Source organism: Marmota flaviventris, chromosome 10, assembly GCF_047511675.1.
Source record: "Marmota flaviventris isolate mMarFla1 chromosome 10, mMarFla1.hap1, whole genome shotgun sequence".
In the NCBI taxonomy this organism is placed as follows: Eukaryota; Metazoa; Chordata; class Mammalia; order Rodentia; family Sciuridae; genus Marmota; species Marmota flaviventris.
Window position 1 is genome coordinate 29935455 of NC_092507.1, and position 9936 is coordinate 29945390.

Below are 9936 nucleotides of genomic sequence, written 5' to 3' on the forward strand. Positions count from 1 at the left end.
AATATTTATTTTTTTAGTTTTCGGTGGACACAACATCTTTGTTTGTATGTGGTGCTGAGGATCGAACCCGGGCTGCACGCATGCCAGGCGAGCGCGCTACCACTTGAGCCACATCCCCAGCCCTCCAAAACAATTTCTATCCCATTAATTTTTTCCCCTCCCCTCCTTCTCTTTCTTCTTCTTCTTCTTTTTTTTTTTTTTGCATATAGTACTAGGGATCAAAACCAGGACCTCACACATGCTAGGCAAGCACTCTGCCAGTGGCTACACTCTCAGTTCTGCTCCTAAGCACTTTGGATAAATAAGGGATATTCAACCTGTACCTGCTTCCCTGTTTAGTGTCTGTCTTTTCCCTGGCACATAAACTTTGTGAGAACAAGAAACTAGAACAGGGTTTAACATGGTTCCTACTAAATGTTCAATAAATATTTGTTAATAAACACTAGGCAGATGAGTAAAGCCTATGCCGTCTCTGTTCCCATGAAACTTACTGGATAGTGGGGGAGTTTACTACCACTTTGACCTTGACCAAGCTAGTTCACATCTCTGACACTTAGATTTTTATCCATAAGTATCCTAGTAAACCCTATTAACACTTATTAAGGATATTGTGAGAATAAGCTATTTTAACACACACACACACACACACACACACACACACACCACTCGCATAGATGCTCTTACTGTCAAGATACATTTGTAGTAAGGGAAGGGGAGTTCTGGAAGTGAAAGCAGAGGGAACAGCACATATGAAGGCTCTGTGACAGGCTATTGCTGAGCCTGCAGAACAGACTGGAACTGTGGGAATCAAAAGAATGCTTGCTCTTAGATGACATCAAACACTTTGGACTTTATTCTGAGATAAAGTCCAGAATCTTTTGCCCAGAGGCCAAAGCTGCAGAATTTCAAGAGGGCCTCTTAAAATTACATTATTTTTTTTAAAATTACATTAAAAAAAAAAAAAAAAAACAGATGTGGTGGCACTCAGCCACTCGGGGGCTGAGGCAGGAGGATTGCAAGTTCAAAGCCAGTCTTAGCAATTTAGCAAGGCCCTGAGCAACTGAGCAACTCAGCGAGACCCTGTCTCAAAATATAAAAAAAAATAAAATATAAAAAAGGCTGGGGATGTGGCTCAGGAGTTAAGCATCCCTGGGTTTAATCCCCAGGACCAATAAACAAACAAACCAAAACTTTAAAAACACATGTCTGACTGCAGAATGACAAAGGACTTGAGGATTGGTGCCAGGATAGTCCTGCGAAGGTATGATCATTAATGTAGTAGCCATGGAGGTGGAGGAAATGTCTTGATTAAAGAAATATTTAACCAGGTATGGTGGCACACGCCTGTAATACCAGCAGAAGAATTGTAAGTTGGAGCCCAGCCCAAACAAATTAGGGAGATCCTGTCTCAAAATAAAAAGGGGTAGGACATATAGTTCAGTGGTAGAGTGCTTGCCTTGTATGCAGAAGCCATGGGTTCAATTCCAAGCCTCACAAAAAAGAAAAAAAAGAGTTGGGGGGGCTGGGGATGTGGCTCAAGCAGTAGCGCTCATGGCCCGGGTTCGATCCTCAGCACCACATACAAACAAAGATGTTGTGTCCACCGAAAACTGAAAAAAAATAAATATTAAAATTCTCTCTCTCTCTAAAAAAAAAAGAGTTGGGGATGTGGCTCAGTGTAGAGTGCCTACTCGCTGGGTTGTTCAATCCCTATTACTGGGGAAAAAAAGGAAAGAAAAAGGGTCAACCAGCTCCTCACCAGGGAAAGATGTTCTTCCCGTCCTTTCCTCCCCACTTCAAGAACTGTGAATCTATTTGACTTGTTGCTGGCCTTTACAGTTTTGTCAGAAAATGCTTAGAATAAAATATTATTTAGTGAGTAGCTGCTATGTAATCACCCTCATTTTCAGATGGTGTAAATGTGTAGCATGACCAAGGACCAGGTATTAAAAGTTGGGACTGAGCTAGAAAACCCATCACCTGTGGAGGTCAAGGGCACGAATGAGGAGATTCCTGGGTCTTCCTGCTGGAAGGGACCCAGGCTGGACCCTGGCTGATACTGGCTACAAAGATGGATCAGACATCATCCTTTCCCTGGAATTGGTCACAGTCTAGTGGGAACAATGCCTAGATCAATTATTATATCCCAATGTGTATTGAGTTGGGTGCCACAGATAGAGGCCTCAGGCAAAAAAGGAGAGATTATCTGTACCGAACACGAAAGGCTTTCTTAGAGAAGGTGGTAACAGAGCTGTACCTTTAAAAGAGGTAGTGTTTTGAGACTGGGGGTGCAGCTCAGTGGTAGAGTGTGTGCCGAGCATGTGCAAGGCTCCTGGTTCAATCCCTAGCAATAAAAAAACAAGCTTTTTTTTTTTTGGTACCAGAGGGTTGAACCCAGGGGTACTTAACCACTAAGCCACATCCCCAGCCCATTTTATATTTTATTTTGAGACAGGGTCTCACTAAGTTGCTGAGGCTGGCTTTGAAACTGGTGATCCTCCTTCCTACCTCAGCCTCTCAAGACATTGGAATTACAAGTGTAAATCATGTGCCTGGCTCAAAATAAGTTTTAAGCAAGTAAAAAACAAAACAAGATAATATTTGGATGGTAGAAATGAGATGGAGGGAGGGAGAGCATTCTACAAGTAGAAGTCCAGTTGTGAGCCCAGTGTGGTGGCAAGAGCCTATAATCCCAGCAACTCGGGAGGCTGAGGCAGGAAGATTATAAATTCAAGCCAGCCGGAACAATTTAGCAATTTATCCCAAAGTATAAACCAATTCAAAGTATACAAAAAAAAGGTTTGGTTGTAGACAAGCCATTTATTTATTTATTTTTAAAGGAATAATGGGACTCACTCTTGTTTTTTTATATTTTTTTAGTTGCCAGTGGACATTTATTTTATTTATTTATATGTGATGCTGAGAATTGGACCCAGGGCCTCACACATGCTAGGCAAGTGCTCTACCACTGAGCCACAACTCCAGCCCTCATTCTTTTTTTTTTAAAGTTAGTTTTACATATATATTTTAGTTATTGATGGACCTTTATTTTATTCATTTATTTATATGTGGTGCTAAGAGTCAAACCCAGTGCTTCACACATGCTAGACAAGTGCTCTACCACTGAGCCACCACCCCAGCCCTGAACAAACCTTTTATTAGCTTGGGTAAGTTATTTCACACTCCTTGACCTCATTTTATTTCTCAGTAAAATGGAAATGGTTTAAGATAACATATGTAACCCTTTACACAGAACCAAGCACACAATAAACATTTGATAGTGGATAATACTGTATTATTGCAATGTGATGTGTTCAAGTTTGCTGTGAGCAGCTACATAAGGCCAGAACTTGGGCTTGTGTGTGTGCTTGTGTATGTGTGTGTGTGTATGTGTGCTTTTTTGTGTGTTTATGTGTGTGTGTTATGGAGAAAGAAACTACAGAGTAGTGTTGAGATGTTGTAGGACTCCTGGGATGGCATTCTGGAGCATGGCATTTCCAGAAGCAATTGATCTAATGCTATTATTTGGAAATAATAACACAAATAGCCAACACTACACAGTGCTTTTCTTAGAATAGTGCCAGGTGCTATTCTAAGCCTTGGAGACTCGCTGGTCAGGATCATGAAGCCGGAAAGAGTAGGTAGAGACTTAAGTATTTTCTTGCTCCCACTCTCATGCTGCCTACAATGATACTAATAATAACAATCACTGACATTTATTGAGGCATCCGCACATCATTTCATTGAATCCTCACGACAGTCATGAAGCATAGTACTATCATCACCACTTTGCAGAGGAGGGAGCAGAGGCTCCAGAGTTTGAGTGAGTCACTGTTGGCCTGACCATTGGTAACTGGTAGAAAACTGTGGCAGCCATGGAAAACTGCTAGCCCTAACTCCTTCAGGAGAACCTGCCATAGGGAGCATAACTGATTGACAGCTATTGTCCCTTGGGATTCCCTCTGTTCTTGCAGGGGCCACGCTTTCCCCAAGCTGCTCCAGCTGATGATAACAGTAGGGGTACAATGGTTATTTCTGCTTATCATGGGATTCTTCTAATAGGTATCCTTTGCTGGAGAATTCCCCCATCTACTTGGCTAAGATCTTCTCAAAATTCACTGCATTTTGAAGCTCTTCCCACCCAACCCTTCCTTCCTGTTCTCTTTGTACAGCTTTCAGATCTGCCTCATGGTCTGCAGGCTCTCCCTGTCTACTTCTAATGCCTCCCCCTTATCCTTATCAGAAATTTCCCCAAATAAGTCTCTTGCACATCTAATCCCATTTTTATGTTTATTTCTTGGAGGGCCCACACTAACACACCAACCATGTGTTGTGCTACAAACTTGATGATTCTGGCTCTTGTGAATGGCTCTTGAGGTTGACAAAGCAGTTTCGCCCACTAAGTCATTTCATGTCCACAGGAGGCATGTTGAACAACCCAGTCTGAGCACCTGGGAATAGAAGGCTGTCATGAAAGTCTAATTGATATAAGCAAGGAGAGGGTCATCCAGGAGGGAAGGAGATGTGTGTGCTGCCGGGGTAGCTCTGCAGGCTAGTGGCTTGACTTCCTGGTCATTGCCTGACTCTGATGCAGAAATAGGCCGAGAGAAAAGAAGGATGTTCCAGCAGTCTCCACTTATAGCTGGGCAGTGCCTGTGATCCCAGCAACCATGAGGCTGAAGCAGAAGATCACAAGTTCAAGGCCAGCCTCAGCAGCTTAGCAAGGCCCTGTCTAAAATGAAAAATTAAAAGGGCTTGGGATTTAACTCATGATAGAGTGCCCCTGGGTTCAATCCCCAATACAAAGAAAAGAAAAGAAAAACAACCCCACAGGCCTCAATCCTGGACCCAATGAATCAGAAACTCTGGGGGTGGAGCTCAGCGACGTGTTTTAAGAATCCCTCCAGGTGATTCCACTGCAGGCTCAGGTTCAGAGCTGGCACTGCCTGTGTTCCTTGGGTGGTCTTCTCTACCCTTGAATCTCCTGGCTCAGATGATCAGCCATGCCAATCACTCCCACATCTGCACCCACAGTCCATCCTGCTCTCTCAAGCTCCAACCCACACCCTGTATGGACCACAATCCACCTCAACTCAAGAAGTTGAACTGATGGGACTGGAGTTATGGTTCAGTGGTAAGAGCACTTGCCTGGCATGTGTGAGGCCCTAAGTTTGATCCTCAGCACCACATTCGAATAAATACCTAAAATAAAAGATCCATTGACAACAACAACAAAAAAATATTAAAAAAAGAAGAAGTTGAATTGAGGATCTCTTCCTGAGCTTCCTCCTGTGTCCCTGGACAGTTCATCTAACACCACAGGTGTTTCCTCTGGGTCCTGAGAATAACACTCAAGCTCCTTGCCTGTGTTTCTTGGTTCTGGTCATCCCCAGGTTCTTCTCAGAGTACTCCTCTCTGGTTTACCATAGAGCTACATGGTCCTTTCCCCCTCAGGGCCTTTGCATTAGCTCCATCCACACCGTGGGACCCTCCTTCCCTGGGAGAGCCTTCCCCTCCTGCAGGTCTCAGCTCCCCAGGCCACCTTTCCCCAGTAGATGCCCCTGTGATTCTCTGTCATGATGCTCTGCTGGTTACCTTCCCAGACACATGAAAATCTGTCTCATATTCATTTATTATGGAGTATAAGCTCTATAAGGACAGGGACCCGGTAAGTCTCGTTCCTGCTTTATCCCTGGTTCCTAGCATGGGGTTTACCCTCAACAGCCCTCTCCATTTACCCAGTTGCTCAAACCAGCAGGACCAGGGCATTCACCTGTTTCTCTTCTTACCCTACTCGCCCATCTAGCCCATCATCAGCTGATAGCTCCTGATCCTACGTACAGTGTCACCAGACCTACTGCAACCCTCCCTACTACCCAAGTGTCCTCTAGCCAGGTGTCCTCCCCCATCCCTTCCATTATCAGCAAAAGAGGCCAAGTTATCTTTCGAAAATGTAAATCCACTCCTGCCTCTCCCCTGCCTAATCCCTCAGTGACTGTTGTGTCCAGAATAGACATTTTAGGGGAGGTGGGTACTGGAGATTGAACCTAGGTGTGCTTAACCACTGAGCCACATCCACAGCCCTTTTTATTTTTAATTTTGAGACAGGGTCTTGCTAAGTTGTTTAAGGCCTCACTGAATTGCTGATGCTGGCCTTGTACTTGTAATCCTCCTGCCTCAGCCTCCTGAGCCACTGCGATTGCAGGCATGTACCACCGTGCTCCACTCAGAATAGACTTTAAGTGTCTACGTAACAAAGACTTCTTAGACCGTTTGACTCTGCTTTCCTCTTCCTCCTTATCCACAGTCCCTCTCACCACAGTTCTCCAGCAGTACTCTAGCTTTTTGAACCCTGTAGCTTCTAGCCACCTATGTGCCAGTCATGCCCACAGTAGCATGCTTGTTCTGGCTCAGGGTGGGCACCCTGGAGCACGTTTCCTCCCCACTCTCTTCATGTGGCTGACAAGCTGGAGTAAGGAGCAGTTTTGTAGAAGTCTTAAAAATGGAGATTTGGTTTCTCAGGAGAGTAGAGGGGTAATGGTTGAGAAGCAGTGAGGAGGGTCATTCCTAGTGGGGGCTGGGAAAGCGAATGGACAGAGGTCCTCAGGGAAACTGTGAGGAGGCCAGGCTTCCTGAAGGTAGGTTTTGGGAGTGAGGCAGGTTGTGGAGAGTCGGCCATAAGGGTGAATGAAGAGTTTGCCCAGTGGTTGAGGGTGGGCACTTTGGGCCACCTGGGCCGAGGAGCCATTGTATCTAGGTGACAGGAATCTTGTAACCCAATGAGTTCCTAAAACGTGTGCAGAGCAGTCAGTCCATGGAGCTGTCATTGCTGGCTTGGAGACCACAGGGCCTGACTGGATGTGACCCAAAAGTCCTGTGGGAGCTGGGCTCTCGTGGATACAGCAGACACACTGTCCTGAATCCCAGCGGCCCCAGGGCTGATACTGAGATGGGAGGATCACAGAAGACAATGCACTTATCAGAAAAGGCCTTGAGTCAGCCCAGGGAGATAAAAGAAAGGAAAGTTTGGTCTTGGTGGAGGGTGGGACTTGTGTGGGCACTGCTGGGAAAGGCCAGCTCCCCCTCTCTCCTCCCAGCCACCAGAATCAGGTCCCCGTGCCTCAGGTCCCCCATGACTGCAACAACCTTATCCTTCTCCTTGTAGTAACCCTGCCACCCACTCTGCACGCGGCAGTTGGAGTCAGTTATCAAAAATGTAGATGAGACCTTGTCACCAGCCTCGCCCAGCTAAATAGCTGTTAGCGGTGTCCCGAGGCACTTAAGATAGGACCTGGCAACAGTGCTTTCCCACCTGAGGTAGGGAGGGAATAATTTTAGGTGGAGCATGGAGGAACTTCTAAAAATTTCAGCTGTGGTTAGTAAAACAGAAGTGGCATGTCAATCTTGTGATCTCACGAATATTCTTGCTTAGGAGAAGGGCCCAAAGGGGGGAGGAGTGTTTTAAAGAAAAATACTAAGGAAATAATAGTTCAAGTGGAGCCCCATGTAACGGGTAGTCAAATGAGGCTCAGGACATTAAGCCCCTCTTGGATCTTATCTGGGCTCTCTGCCCCTCCCTCTCTGTCTCCATATCCAGGCCGTGCAAGTCCTTGAAGATGTCACATGTTCCTGGGTCAGGAAAGTTTGGGAATGTTCTTCTTCAACTTCATACCCCCTCCACTTCCCCCACCTTTTGCTAAGATGAGTGGTCTCAGATGTCTGCTCCAGTGTCCATCTCTCAGGGGGATCTCACGGTCAGGGGCCACTGGTGTTTTCTCTCCTAGGCCCCTCTGCCAATCCTTCTTAGCACTTCCTGCAGTGTGCGTGTATCTGTTTTGTGTGTCTGTGATTGCATCTGTGTCCCCCGTTGGAATGTGAGCTCCTCAAGGCTTGACTGTGTCTCCCTCACTGTTTGTATGCCCAGTGCCTAGAGCGGTGCCAGGAACATGCTAAACACTCATTTGAATGAGTGAATTCAGTGAGTGACTTGACTCGTGGCTCCTGCATCTGTCCCTGCGTATGATACCTTATGGTTGCCTCTCAGAGTTGCTCCTTGACATCAGCCTTCAAACAAGAGCATCTGTGTTGTCATTTAGCATGGGACCTTGTGAATTATATAGCTGGTCCTGAGCAGAGGGGTAGGGGAATGGATAGTTCCTGGCAGCCAGAACATACCATGAAGGAAGAAAACATGGGGTTACAGACTTTCCTGGCCTGGGCCTGCTCCGGGCTCTCCTACCAACAATCATGGAGATCAGATCTGGGCCCTCTTGTTGGGAGCCCGAGGAAAGCCATACAGCCAGGGTCAGGGGCCCCTCCTCCCTGGCCTTGGGCTTGGCCTCTTCTTCCTGCTTATCCTGGACACCACAGGCCCTGATGCTAGATCTTTGCTACAGGCAGGTTTAGGTTCAGAATATGCATTGTTTTATTTACAATTTAAAATACAGAAAAGCTCAAACATGCGTGTGCTCATTACCTAGAACAGAATGACCAGCTGTTAACAGTTTTGTTCCAGATATATTTTTATGTAAAATAAATAGAACATCACAGATAACCTTGAAGTCAGTCTCCTTTGTTCCTCTGCCCAGCCCAATTCCTCTCCCTCCCTTTCATTCCCAGAAATTGTTATTATTAATCTGATGTGTATCCTTCTGGTCTGTTTCTATGACCAAAGCAGAATGTACTTCATAGCAGCATTTTTTGTAGGAGCAAAAAAGTGGAACCCAATGTCTATCAACTGATGAATGAATAAACGAAATGAGGTATGTTCATATAACAGAATATTATTAAGCCATAAAAAGAAAGTGCCAGTCCATGCAAACATAAAGCAGCCTTGAAAACATTGTAAGTGAAATAAGCCATACACAAGAAGCTACCTATTATTTGACTCCATTTACAGAAATTTGGCAAATCCATAGAGACAGAAAGCAGATTAGTGGTTGCCAGGGGCAGGTAGAGAAGAGGAGAATGCAAATGGCTGCTTAATGAGTATAGGGCTTCTTTTTGGGGTGATAAGAATGTTTTGGAATTAGATAGTGGGGGTTGTAAAATTTTAAATACTCAAAACCATTGAATTGGATACTCTAAAATGGTTAAAGTGTTGAGTTTTTTTGTGAATTTCTAATCATGGTTAAAAAAGCACAGAACAGTAAGTCTACTGTCAACCATTTTGAATACGTAGTTCAGTAGTGTTAAGTATATTTAGATTATTATGTGACAGATATCTTTGATATTTTCATTTTGCAAAAACTAAAACTCTTATACCCACAAAACCCTATTCTCCCCACCCTCACCCTAGGCAACTACCTTTCTACTTTCTGTTTCTACGATTTTGGCTACTTTACTTACAATATCTGTCCTTCTACAACTCGCTCATTTCACCTAGCCGTACATCCTTGAGATTCATTCGTGTTGTAGCCTGTGACTGGATTTCCTTCCCTTTTCTTGCCATGTTCTGTTTATTTTATATATATATATATATATCAAGCCAGATGCAGTGGCACACTGCTGCAATCCCAGGGACTTGGCAAGGCTGAGAAGGCAGGATTGTAAGTTTGAGGCCAGCATCAGCAACTAAACGAGGCCCTAAGCAACTCAGTGAGAACCTGTCTCAAAATAAAGAACTAAAAAAAAAAAAAAGGGCTTATGATATAGCTCAGTGGTAAATTGCTCCTGGGTTAAATCCCCAATACCCCACCAAAATGATATGTATGTATCTGGAGCAAAACCCCAGGGCCTCATACAAGCTAGGCAAGCACTTTACCATTGAGCTACACCCTCAGCCCTTTTTAAGATTGCATAATATTCCTTCATGTGTATATATCCCATTTTCTTTCCCTTCCTTCTTTTCTTTCTTTTATACTAGGGATTGAACCCAGTGGCACTTTACCACTGAGCACAGTTTGAGGCCAGCCTGGGCAACTTAGCAAGACCCTG